The sequence below is a fragment of the Dryobates pubescens genome, chromosome 2 (assembly GCF_014839835.1).
Source record: "Dryobates pubescens isolate bDryPub1 chromosome 2, bDryPub1.pri, whole genome shotgun sequence".
Taxonomy (NCBI): Eukaryota; Metazoa; Chordata; class Aves; order Piciformes; family Picidae; genus Dryobates; species Dryobates pubescens.
Genome location: NC_071613.1, coordinates 18,743,773 through 18,758,075, shown reverse-complemented (window position 1 = coordinate 18,758,075; position 14,303 = coordinate 18,743,773).

Here is a 14,303-nt window from a genome sequence, read left to right as displayed (position 1 = left end):
CAGCCTGGGTGGCTCACAGCCCACCCCTTCACTGCTAACCCTACAGCCAGTCTTTCAGAAAGAGCTCAGCACACTGGATATCAGAGCTTCTTGAAAATATAGCCCTAGTCCTGGGAGCCACATTTCCAAGAGGTGTTCTCCACTGTGTGCTTCCATCCATAGCATGTTAGCTCTCTCCTGCACATGCAGCAGCACTACTTTCAGGAGCCTGCACACAGAGGGGAACAGCTTGGAATATCCCAGCCCTGGCTGTCAAGTCAAATCAGGACCCTTCATGCTGAACCCTATCCCCTTTCTGCAGGAGCCACTCCAGCCCCTGCATTGCTGGCAGTAGCTGCCTGCCTCCCAGCACCTCTGTCCAGAAAGCAGCATGACCCACAGGGCTCCAGCAGCCTCCCAGGAAGCCCACAGAGAAGTAGAGAGGGGAAGGCTCCAGTTTGGTTTTCCACTGGCCAAGGATTAGGGTAAACGCAGCAATTTTCCACATGGAAGCACTTTATGGAGCATGTGGAATTCCAAGAGGTGTCTCATTAATGGCAAGTGGTGGAGTAAACAGTGCCACACTCCTGCTGTCTGGTCCACCTGCCCCTTGCCAAGTGCTGCTCTGCAGTGCTGTCTCAACCTGCCCACTGCCAGGTGATGGTTTCCTGCTGCCCTCACCCCTGCCACACAACCCATGCTGCCTCTTCTTCATTTGCTTAAAGAGCTCCCTTTTGAAATGAGCTGAATGCTGAAGCTCAGCCTGAATCCCTGGGAAAGCCCAGCTCCCCCTTTGCCCTTAACTGGTGCATTTGGGGGATGTGCTGGCACAGCACCATCTCCCTTCGGCCACCCAGGGTGGATGGCAGATTGTGAGGCTGTTTTCCCCCACTCCCTCCACACTCACAACTTTCACCTGTCGCAATCAGCTGTTATTGCCAAGCCTGCCCCTGTCACACAAGAGGCAGATGACTTTAGGGAGGGGAGAGAAAGGCTGTTTCATTCTTACAAATGCTGCACAGAGCAGTTTTGGGGGTGGTGATTCAAACTGCAAAGGCTTTTTAGAAAGAAAAGGGGGGAAAGAAGAAGAAAAAAGTTTGAGTGTCTGAAAGCATTCTGTCTTCCCTCTTTTCTATAAAGAATAAAACCCCATTGGTTAATCAATCTGAGTTTGCAAACTTGAATCATCACTGCAGAAAATGTGTCCATCTCTGTATTACAAACAGCCCAAACTGACAAGCTTTCAGAAGTGTAAAGCAGGGGGTTAATACAGATACAGCTACATGGACAGAATGCAAACTATTCCAATTCTTAGAGCCAAAACCATTCATTGAATTTGATCCAAATTAATAGTTGTGCCAGTGTCTGAGACATGGTGCCCCCTGACCAACTACCTTGAATGTGTCCAGAGAAGGGCAACAAGGCTGGTGAGAGGCCTTGAGCACAAGCCCTATGAGGAGAGGCTGAGGGAGTTGGGGTTGTTTAGCCTGGAGAAGAGGAGGCTCAGGGGAGACCTCATTGCTCTCTACAACTATCTGAAAGGTGGTTGTAGCCAGGAAGGGGTTGGTCTCTCCTCTCTAGCAGCCAGCACCAGAACAAGAGGACCCAGTCTCAAGCTGCACCAGGGGAAGTTTAGGCTCAAGGTGAGGAGAAAATTCTTCACTGAGAGTCATTCGCCATTGGAATGGGCTGCCCAGGGAGGTGGTGGAGTCACCATCCCTGGAGGTGTTCAAGAGGGGATTGGACATGGCACTTGGTGCCATGGTTCAGTCATGAGGTCTGTGGAGACAGGTTGGACTCGATGATCTTTGAGGTCTCTTCCAACCTTGGTGATACTGCGATATCCCCAGCTTCTACATTGCTCACAATGTCATATTGGTATGGAATACTCCTTTGGCTCATCTGTCTTGGCTGTGTCCCCTCCCAGCTCCTTGTGCGCTCCCAGCCTCTGCTAGCAGAGCAAGAAGGGAAACTGGAAAGTCCTTGACTTGGGATAAACACTGCTTAGCAACGAATCAAACCTAAGTGTGTTATCACCATTTTCACCTTAAATCCAAAACACTGCACTGTTACACAGCTACTAGGAAGAATTTCACTGTTGAGAACAGGACAATAGTTGGCTATGATAGCTCCAACATTGCATTTGGGGCAAATGAAGCTGATTAGGTGAAAATAATCCAATCCTTTAGGAAGTAGTTGTCTTTCCATAGCTTTATATTCAATACTGCATTTAATGCTGTACAGTAAACATACTAAGTTCACAAAACTTGCTCCATTCTTCACATCTTTCTAAATTCTCATTAGCAGGGTTGGGTCCTTTTTTCCTTAACATACCCCCTGCAATAACTTCAAATATGAGTCCAAACTCAGTCCCTCACAATGCCCAATGAAAGGCAGTCACACAGCCCACAGAAGAGATTACACATAATCACAGAACATTAGGGGTTGGAAGGGACCTCAAAAGATCATCCAGTCCAACCTCTTTGCCAGGGCAAGACCACCTAAAGCAGGTCACACGGGAACACATCCAGGCAGGTTTTGAATCTTTCCAGAGAAGGAGACTCCACAACCTCTCTGGGCAGCCTGCTCCAGGGCTTTGTCACCCCCACAGCGAAAAAATTTTTACGTATGCTCCAGCTTGCACCCACTGCCCCTCATCCTATCACTGGACATCACTGAGCTGAGCCTGGCTCCATCCTCCCGACACTCACCCTTCACATCTTTATAAACATGAATGAGGTCACCCCTTAGACTCTTCTTCTCCAAGATGAAGAGCCCCAGCTTCCTCAGCCTTTTCTCACAGGGGAGATGTTCCACTGCCTTCAGCATCTTCATGGATCTGCACTGGACTCTTACAAGCAGTTCCCATTCCCGAGAATCATTTTGGTTGGAAAAGACCTCTGAGATCGAGTCCAACCATTGACCTCTGCTCAGCTTGATCTAAGGATGAGTGCAGAGGGTTACCAAACACATCCTCACCTCTGTAAAATGAAGAACTCTGACCTGGAACTGACAAATGTGACTCTGAGAGCCTTACAGTACCACTTGGAGAGAGTAATTTTTAGAGTAGAGCAGGCCATGAGAACCACTCATGTTTGGAAGGAATCAAAACTTTATTCCAAAATTAATCCAGGATTTTAGAAGCTATTTTGTATGCAAGACACAAAAGAGATTACTGCACAGAACAAGCACTGTTAAAACTTTGCAGGAGGGCAAGAAAGCAGGGCTGCTGCAGCAGGATTTAGCAGCAGGTCTGCTGCTGCATTCACCCAGCAGGCAGACATGAGGCACACATGCAGGTATGCTCGCTCACTCTTTTCATCCCAAACCTGCTTCCCCTCAGAGTTACTGCCCTGAAGTGAAGCAAGGTGCTGCTGATGTTGCAAGGCAGGACAGTTGGTCTGTGATCAGGCAGCCAGCCAGAAAGAACACCACCACTGGGGATGCACACTTTAGCCTTTTCCCACATTGAATGGGGCATTAACTTCAAAGTCTATGATCCCTTAAATCTTTAACAATAATTAATAGGAGGAAGATGACTAATATTTGTGTTTGCCCTTAAACCTGTGCTTGGGGGAGAAAACAAGAGCTCAAAGAAAGTGACTCTTTATGCAAGCAAAGTCAACAATATTAGTTATTCCTGAATTGGTTTGCCTTAACTCCAATGTTAATGCTTTACTTGGCCTTGTGCTCCCAAGTGGATTGCATTTAGCACTTCAGCTCCTAGAGCATGAAATATTGCACTGCCCAGGTCTCCCTGTGCTAACTACAGCAACTTGAGGGTTGCAGCGATGTCTGCTACTGCAGCCCTGAGGAACTGTCACAGCCCAAAGAAAATCAGCTCACACCATCCAGTTCTGGCTTCCAGGCCTAGTGGCCTCCACAGTGCACCCAAGATGGCATATGGGACCCTGCAGGGAAGCAGCACACCAAGCAGGCTGACAGGCTCCCAAGCCCAAGGGAAGATTCACATCTATTATCTCTAGGTGTTAACTTCAACAGTGACCTCAGGCAGTCAATATTTCACTGCAGTAGGTTGGTTTTCTGGTTTTCAGATATAGTGTGGGGCCTTTCCCCCCACCCCCCCCCCCCTCTGGCTGAGATAACTTTATACTTTTCTGAGTAGAGAATGTACAATATAGTTGTAAGAGAATTCCATGTTCACATCATCTCCACTGTGCCACTTAGGGAAACCTGCTAAAAATTAGACAGCTGTTCTTTCACACCAGCCAGAGGTCTGCTGAGCAAAGCCAGCTTTCTTCCATCCACTACTGTCGAACAGCTATACCAAGTGAGGTTGCACACAGAGTTCAGACAGGCTAAACCAGCACAACATACCAATTCTCCAGCATTTCTTTGTCAGCCTTAAACAACTCATGGTAGAGGAGTGCTAAAGTTACTGATTTTTTTTTCCCCTGTGATTTCACTGCAGATGCTCACAAGGCCCTTTAAAGGTGCCTCCATGCTCAGTAGATCCTGGTGTGGCTTTTGACACACCAGTATGCTAAGTCAGGTCAACAAAGCCCAAGCACTGTTTGCTCCTGAGGCAGGTACAGCAGGCAGTGAGAATTTATTCAAGTCCCTTGCAGAGATCACAGAGAAGTGGGGAAGTGTAGGAATGTCATGTGGTAAGGAGACTTCCCCATATCCAGCTCTGCTGTGTGTACCAGTACAACCTAAAGCCACCCCAAAATAAGAGAAGCTTGGGCCATAAACCATGGAGCTAGCCCTCCTCCTTTACCACCCAGGCAAACTTGCTATGATATTCAAGAACAGGATGAGCCTCAGGAACCACAAAGAGGCCCCATGAGGAAATGAGCCTTAGGGTCCAGCCCAAATTTTGAGGATCTCCATTTCCTTTGGAATTTTGAAGCCTACATATCTCTTGCTGTTCTTGCTCTGGTTTAAACACCACTTTATGCCAGGCTACCATTTAAAGACTATTTAAATTAATATAGGAAAACAAAAATTAAGTAGATGTTGTCAGCATCCAGCCAATCAATAAGGGAGCAAAACTGAGATGGAAGATGAATGTCCCCTAGGACTAGGGGGAATGGATCCAAACTAGAAGAGGGGAGATTTAGATTACGTGTTAGAAAAGTTCTTCACCATAAGGGTGGTGAGACACTGGAACAGGTTGCCCAGGGAGGTGGTGGAAGCCCCATCCCTGGATGTTTTTAAGACCAGGCTGGAACTGGCTCTGGGCAGCCTGATCTAGTGGAAGGTGTCCCTGCCCACAGCAGGAGGGTTGGAACTAGATGATCCTTAAGGTCCCCTCCAACCCTGACAATTCTGTGAGTCTGTATTTCAGAAGAGCTCACTGCAAGGATCCAACCCAAAAGCCACTAATCTAAATGAGAGTCCTTGGATTAGGGTCTTAACAAGTTTCAGATGCTCAGTCATTTGCAGAGATGGGAATGAACTTCAAAGGGTTTGATGTAGAACTGAAGTTCCAAGACTTTGGATCTGAGCATCCTGGGACTTGTAGGTATGTTTCCAATCATCTGCAGATGCAGCCTGCAATGAAAGGAAACAGATCCCTCAAAGTTCAGTATTTTGCAGACAGAAAGGTCAAAAAAAAGCATTTTGTTTGCAGGAGAGGGTCAGTTCATTCTCTCACTGATTCTTATCAAACCCTCACACAAGCCAGCTGAGAACCACAAAGTCGGGAGCCAAACTACTGGAATTTAATGGCTCATTCTCCAAAATGTATTGGCTCATAAACATAGGCTGTGTTGTCATTCAGTGCTAATTTACTTCAACAATAAACTTATTGTGACTTGTGTTCCCACTTCAAAGAGAGTTTTTATGTGGCAAGTGGGAGGGGCATAAGCGGGAGCTTTCCTCTGGTGAATAAAACAAAGATACAGTAAGGTGAAGAAAAAAGCTCAGTAATTATCCTCCACAGGGTGTAAGGCTATAAAATAGCAGTGCCTCAAATTATTTGCAGACTTGTCCACATTTGAGAGAAATAAAATCTTTCAGAGGAAAACACACCTGTGCCACAGGTAATTGCCCTCACTTACAAATTAGAACTGGCCCAACAGATGTTTATTCCACCACACACAGACAACAGAAGCAGTAGAAAAGGCTTTGCCTCTTTGCAGAAGTGGAAAACGATTAAACCGCCCATAAACCAGTAAAAAGCAGCTTTGCCTGAACCTCTTCTTACAGTGGCTGCTTCAGCAGTGAGCTGATCATCCCTTGACAGCACAGATGTGAGCCAGCCAGCTGGGAGGTGGGCAGGACTCAGAGAGAACAAGAAAGCAAACATGCATTTCTGGAAGGTGTTGAGAGCCAGGACCATGCAGGGAGAGCACCCTTGAGGTGCCCAGGGAGGAGGAGGCAGGTGCAGAGGGCTCCAGCGTACCAGAGAGGGCCCATCAGGCCCCAGCACACAGCTCCGGCAGCAAAGCTGCTACAGTGATAGCTAACCCACCCCAGCATCACAACACTCAGATGCAGCAGCCTGAGCTCAAGACAAACTGGCACGTGGGCATTTTGGAACCAGTGTCCAGGGTTTTCCAGCAGGGTTTACACCTCTATCCCAGCACATCTGGCTGGGACAGCCCTGTCACAGCTGTGTGAGACTGTGACACGCTGAGGGATGGATCCCTAAAGGCACCCAGGGCTTTTCATTTAGCTCCCATTGATTTGGCTGGGAAAATCCAAGCATGTCTGTGAGGAGCTGGCTTAGCATCTCTCCTTTCCGTTGTTCTGCTTTCCTTATCAAAAGCATTTTGCTTTCCTTTCTCTTTGTAACCAGTTCTTTTTATTGTACCACTTGGTTAAATCCAACCCACCCCTGCACTACAATGTCTCCCCAGGAAGACTCTGCTCTTGAAGAAGAACCCAACAGAAGAGCTGTTCACAGGATGTGGGAAGGGTCAAGGTCAGCCTGACTTCCACCCTGGATGTCACATCCTGGAAAAATGCAGACTAGAACAATTTTCCTTGAAAAACATCAATATTCTTTTGGTGAAACCAAAATGTTTGGGGAAACATGTCCACTATGATAAAAATGTAATGGGGACAATAGTCCCAACATTCCACTGCAATCATCTTGTATAGTTAATGCTACAGTAAATATTTACACTGACCTCTCCCAGCCATGCATTTCATATTGACTGTGATTATCACACTTCACCTTAAACCTAATAGAACCATTTCTAGGCAAATAATCAACGTTGCCCTGAACTGGCTTCACGTGAAGATGCTGAGATGTTCATGTCTCACTTCAATTACAAATGAATTTTAATTTTTAAACACTTGGACTTCCTGCCAGCCAGGAACAGTGGCTCCTCACCACCAACATTCTGAGGTTAGAGAAGTTACCTGGAGTGGCTGGTGCACCTCCAGACTCTTGCTCTTGAGAGAGTGCTTTGGAGACAGTCCACCAAACAGGTTACCCCCAGGACAAAGCTTCAGCACACCAGAAGCGAAGAGTCAAAGGCAGCAGTACCAGCCAGGGCTGCTCCTGTCACACCTCTGTCTGCCAAATTCCATCTCTTCACACACAGACAATTGGAGGCTTGTGTTTGACCACAGCAATTTCTTCCTTTTTTGCCCCAGTTTCTCAGTCTGTCCCTGAAGATATTACTGCTCCCTTCTACCTCCTGATGAGCCAGTGATCTCCACCTTGCATGTCACACACATTTACATATAATACTAAACCCAACTCCTGGTAGATACATCACTCAGAACACCACATTAAGTCACAGCCTCAACAGCACAGGCCAGGAGCCAGGAGTGTGGTGGCAGCTAGAAAGGCACCACCTCTGAAGTATGTTAGATCAAGTGTGACTTATTTAATCTGCCATTCATTTTTTGTGCTGGCTCTGCAGCTGAAGTGCTAGCTGCAAGCTTGAGTTTTTGAGGTAGGAAGCTTCTTGCTGTGGCCCACTGCTCTACAAAGGTGTCATTAGAGAAGTCTGCCTGAAGAAAATATCTCAAAGTTCTTTGTGCAGCTGACATCTACCTTTCTTAAGTGTGGCATTCATTTAAGTATATACCTAGCTAAAGTATATATATAATTATGTGTAAAGTGTATATATATCCACTGTCATCATTTAGCCTAACAAAATACTCAATCCCATTATCTTTCCTAAGTGTTCTGCATACTTTCTTCTTTCTTGCCTTATAGGTGACTTAAAGCAATTGATTTTATGAGACACCAAGTGCATTTCCCTTCATCACTCAAACCCACAGGCACTGCCTGGCATAGCCAGCCACACCTTTCCCTCAAAAATCCTCTAACCAGCCCTGCCATACACAGGAAGGTTGGACTAGATGGTCTTCAAGAGACTCCTTCCAGCCTTAACTGTTTCCACAACAAAACCAAAACAACATGGGGGAAAAAATTTGAACCATAAAACCAGTCACTTCCAAAGGAACAAACTTTTCATAGATTCATAGAATGGTTTGGGTTGGAAGGGACCTTAAAGATCATCCAGTTCCAACTTTCCTCTCACAGGCAGGGACATCTTCCACTAGAACAGGTTGCTCAAGGCCTCATTCAACCTGGCCTTGAACTCTTCCAGGAAGTGGAACCTCCCTGAGCAACTGTTCTTCTTACTTCATTCAGGCCTTGCTCCTGCACACCTTTCCAGGATACCTCCTTACAGTCAAAACCTGATGCACATCTAGCAGCTGGATGCAACTGGGAGTTGTGCCAAAATATTTAGCAGGACTCTGCAATATTTGTCAAGCATCTTAAAGCACCAACTGTGAGGTGAATGTGTGAGAATTTCAACTTGCATTTGGCTAAACCACACAGTGGTAAGCTGTCACAGTTACTGAAGATAGGCATGCTTAAAACAGAAGCCCAGGGCACCTGGAGAAACAGAAATCAGAAGGAATTCAAGAGGCTTTAAATCTAAACTATCCTAATTTTTAAGCCTCCACGTGCCTGAGTTTTACTTTGCCAATAGCTAGGCTTGAGAACATTGATACTATCAACTGAGAAGGAGTTTGAGCGTTGTAATGGAAAATAAATAGCTTTGCCTTATGACTGTACACAGTACAGGCTATACAGTATTCCAACTGGATTAGAAAGGCTGGGACTCCGAGTAAGCTGAAAAAAGATGCCATTAATTTCCTGGTAATTTCAGGGCAATTTGAGTAGTTCTACGGGACCTATCAGTACACCATACATGCAGCTGAAATGTGCTGAGAGCAGGAAAAAAAAGAGAGGTGTAGGAGCACAGCAGTGACACATCCCACAGATGAGCCAGGGTATGGCCACCATTGACTGACAGAATTCTATGTTCAGACCTAATGATTAAGACTACAAATGAAACAAGCCAAAAAAGTGTTACAGGAACAGAACAATCCCATTTTCTAACACATTTTCAGCTCCCACAAAAAAAGCTCTCTCTCACATTAATGTCAGTGACATGAGGAATACGTGTTCTTTCTGGGAGAGGGCCAGCAGCAAAGGCTCTGCCACTTCAGAAAGGCATGCTGTCTGCAGGAGCAGAGAGGAGAGCTTGTTGTACCATTAAGTGAACACTCATTTCCTGCATCTTTAAACTCTGGTACACTGCATCACAAGACACTCCAGCCCGCCTGGGTCGCTCATGTCAAGTACGCAGCCTCCTGGTTAATAAATTACTTAATAGCTCATAAAGTGTCCCGAGGCTCCCCTCCGACTATAACCGTTCCCATGCAGTAAACCAAGTACTGATGACACTTGGAAGTGTTTACATATCAAGTGTCAGAAAGCAGAGGGCAGGCTGTGCCAGCATCCTATAAACACATTCTTGATGCTTTTAAGAGGGGGAAGATGGACATCCTTGCTGCAGAGTAGGCAACAGACCTCCTGGACTGCACTTTCATTTGGTCACCAAACTGCAGAGAGATAATAAAACTGGGTATTCACAACAAACACTTCAACCCTCGCCTTACATCAGCATTATCCTACAGTTTATTACCCTGGACACAGTCATTGGCAGCTCACATGGCAGCAGTAGGTGGGCACGGCAGTAGCTAAGCTTGGTTTCCTCCAGAGCAAAGGGCACAATACATTTGCACCACAAGCCCAGCTAAAGCATCTGGACTTTGAAAAGTGCCAGAAAACGTGAAAGTTTGCAAATTAACTTCTGTGTTAATCCCACTCAGCTGGTGTAGAGTGCATCAAATGCTACCACCGAACATGTCACAGAGCATACTTGATGAAGGATATTTAACACGAACATCTGGACTTACAGGGTCACTGCAGCATCAAGTGGTTATCCAAGTGACTGCTGGCCCAGCCTCTAGCACAAAAGTTGCTATTTCTTTTGTATCCTACTACTAATGCACCTGTTCCTTTCTTTAAGCACAAATCCTAAGCAAGAAATCTACTAAGACTAAATAATCTGATCAACAGCAGAATACAGAACAGTTATGAAGCAGAGAAAAAAAAAGTGAGTAAGAATTTTAAACTCTCCACCACATACTCTGAAGGAGTCATGATTCCACCCTAGAGGGTTTTATTCCTGGAGAGATTTGGTCTAAATGACTATTTTGTATGTAGAGTCTTGCAGCACAAGCTAGGATACCAAATATCAAATGAAATCTTAGCACTTATTGGAAGAAATCACAGTTGCCTGGAAAACCTTCAACAGTTACATTAGATCTATAAAATATCTGAAGGCAATATTTGAAGACAATATCCCAGATTCAGCTCTCTATGCAAGGTGCAGCAGGCAATACTCCTCCACTTTCTCAAGATGTGCTTTAACAAAAGGATTAAACACCCTTTTCAGGAATCATCTCTCCCCCCTCTCAGCTTTCCAGACAAGGTTGTTGATATTTTTTTTTAATTATTTTTGCTGCCAAGCCATGCACAGTTAAGGCAGTATCAAGGTAGCTTTTGTCTTCTTGTTTCCACAAGGACAAGCTTCACTGACCAAAGAAGCTCCAAAGAACTGTCACATCCCCCACCTTAGTATCATGGCTGTACTGCTGGAGCTGCTGCAGGGTCAGGTACTTCAGCATGATGCCAGCCATGACATCATCTCCCAGAGATCCTTCACTAGAATCCTAAGTCTAGATTGGGCTGAGCAAATCTGGAGGAGTGCCAGCATGTGGTCAGGCAGAGCTCTCCAAGAGCAAGGCAGAAGAGCATTGTCCCACCACAGGAGCACAACATACAGCATCCTTGCAAAAATGGCCTGCAGACTGAGTGCATCCAGGTGGAGAAGCATGTACCTCTGGGACAGCTCCCAGAAGCCACTTGTAATTCTTCTGCCTTCTGCACAGGGCTGTTCTAACACTCACACTTCAGCTCCTTCTACCCTTGTGACAACAAGGATTGTCTTGAGGGAACAGGTTGCTCCCTAAGCTCTTATCTTTTACCTCCGACAGCCTGTGCTTTAACCCCACACCAACCCAGGCCAAGCTGTGGCTGTGCAGGCTGGTGAGAGGTCTCACTGCCAGTCCTGTGTGGCTGCAGAGCAGAAGGGGTAACTGGGCTGGAGAATGGCTGCAGAACCTTACTATGCAGGGTGGCTTTTGCCAAGGTAAGAAGCAGGCTGACTTTAAAAGGATCAGGATGCATTTAACCATGCTGACAAAATAGGAAAAAAGAATAAGAAAACAAACTGAAGGCAAATTGCATTTGATCTGGAAATTATTAATATGTGAGACAATAAAGCCAGCCCCCTTGAACACTGTTTGCACAGAATCCCTCCTCAGAGCCAAACCACACTTTGATGGACTTCATCTCAAAAGAGCACTGCCGAATTGAAACACAGCTACTACCACAACTGGAGGGTTGTGGTGCCAAAAGATGTCAGATTGAACACGAAACAGAATTTTCATTCTTTGGTGGAGTCCATAAATATTAACAACTTGACACCCCCTAATGACAGGAAAATGCACTTAAGCACGGACAGAGAAACCAAACTAGCCAGCCATTCTTCTTTTAGAATTGCAATTGGCAATTGGTTGTAGAGGTCAGGGTTTTCCAGAATCACTGTATGGGGATTAACTCTGCGGACATTGTGAGTACACAAGAGGAGAATTTGGGCTCGTGTGGCACAAGAGGATTGCAAAGTCCATGAAATGGCCACCCCATCCTTCCAGCCCTGTGCTGCATGGAAGCAGCTGCCAAATCCTGAAGTCAGCCATGGAACAGAGGAGAGAGATGCAGAACGGGGCTATAGCACCCCTCCTGAAGCAACCTAATAGCTGCACAGCATCAGTCCCTCATATCCATCTGACATACTGACAGAGCCTGAGAGTCACACAAAGAAGAAATGTCAGTGCTTGGGCTTGGACTAGATGACCTTTGGAGGTCACTTCCGACCCAAAGCATTCTAGGAGTCTGTGAAGTGACAGGGAGAGCAGAGCACCCAGGACTTGCTGCAGTGCATTACTTTGATTCATACCAGTTGAGCAAGGTGAGAATTGTTGGGCTCATTTATCTGATAGAAGGAACTGTATGACTTTTGGGAAAAAACAGCAATTATAGCCCAAATCTTATCATTTAAGTCAGAAAGCATATTTGTATTGGTCCTCCTGCCCATCAAAATAGGTAGGACATTATCCTCTAGGTAAAAATTTCCACCCTTCAAGACATGCCACAACAAAGAAGTACTAACTCCAAGGGAAAACAAACAAAAAGGCAAGAATAACAAAATTGTTTCAGTTGGAAAAGGCCTCTAATATCATATCCAACTATCAACCTAAGACCACCATGGCTATTAAACCACATCCTAAAGTGCCATGTTTCTTAAATGCCTCCAGGGACAGTGACTCTACCACCTCCCTGGGCAGCCTGTTCCAATGCCCAACCACTCACGCAAGAAAGAAATTTTTTCCTAATATCCAACTTATACCTCCCCTGGCAAAATGTCAGGCCATTTCCTCTTGTTCTATCACTTGATACTGCACCTTCAAGACTTCCCTCTGTGTCCATCCTTCCTGGACTCCTTGGCCCCTTAGGACTGCTTCCCAAGGGACTCTGTCCACCAGTCTCTGAAACAGGCCAAAGTCTGCCTGCTGGAAGTCTGAGGTGGCAATTCTGCTGACCCCTGTCTTTACTTCAACAACTGAGAATCCAGTCATTTCATGATCACAGTGCCCAAGGCAGTCCTCAGCCATTACATCACCCACAAGTCCTTCTCTATCCACCAAGAGCAGGTCCAGCAGGGCACCTTCTCTAGCTGGCTCACTCACCAGCAGTGTCAGGAAGTTCACCATGTACTCAAGGAACCTCAAGGACTGCTCCCTCTCTGCTGTGCTGTATTTCCAGCAGACATCAGGGAAGTTGAAGTCCCCCACAAGAACAAGGACCAGAGATCATGAGATTTCTGCCACATGCCTAAAGAGTATTTTATCTGTCTCTTCATTGCTTGGGTGGTCTGTAACAGACTCCCACCAGGATACCTGCCTTGTTGACCTTCCCCCTGATTCTTACCCATAAGCACTCAACTCTATCCTCTCCATCATTAACCTCAAGACAATCAAAACTCTCCCTGACATGCAGCACAACTCCATCACTTCTGCTTCCTTGCCGATCCCCGCTGAAGAGCTTGTAGCCCTGGATTGTGGCACTCCAGCCACATGAGACATCCCCCCACATTTCTGTGGTGATCACTAGATCAAATTTTCCTGACAGACAATGGCTTCCAGCTCCTCCTTTGTTTCCCATGCACTTAGTGAAGATGCACTTCGGTTGGTCTGAAGATCTTGCCACCTTTTGTAGGAAGAAGTCACAGTTCCTGCCCTGCTGTTCTCAGGTGCTCCTGTGGTTGCTAATTCATTAGAAGATAGACACTCCGGCTAGTCTGCTTGGGTTTGGCTTGGAACATCCACAAAGCACAGGATATTCTGAATTCTGAGTTTTGCTCCAAACATCCCTCAACAAAACTTTTCTATATAACCCTTGTAGAGAACTGAAAGGGAGTGGGAAATTGCCTCTGTGTGTGGAAAGAAGCAGAAAATAAAAACAGGCCTTGTGGTCCCTTCCAACCCTGACTGATACTATGATACTATGATTTGTTTCACTTGCAGAGGCTTTTGCACACACATCAGGAAAGAAACATATTTATAAATATTTGCATTATTGCCCAGAGTGGAAGTCAGTTTCAGCACTGAGAAGGGCACAAGTTGATAAAAATAGAGCTGCACAGTGCCTTGCCGCTTTCTTAATGATGAGCACAACCAACAGAACATGTGCCTTCACATACTTTCTTCCACCAATCTCAGAGAGAAGTTCAGGAGCTGAAATGAGGTCTAAAGGAGCAACAGTGCATCAGGCAATGAGAATATTCCCCAGCCAGTCACAACTATTTCAACCTTTGCAAGTCCCAAAAGAGCTTTTTGAATGGCTGCCC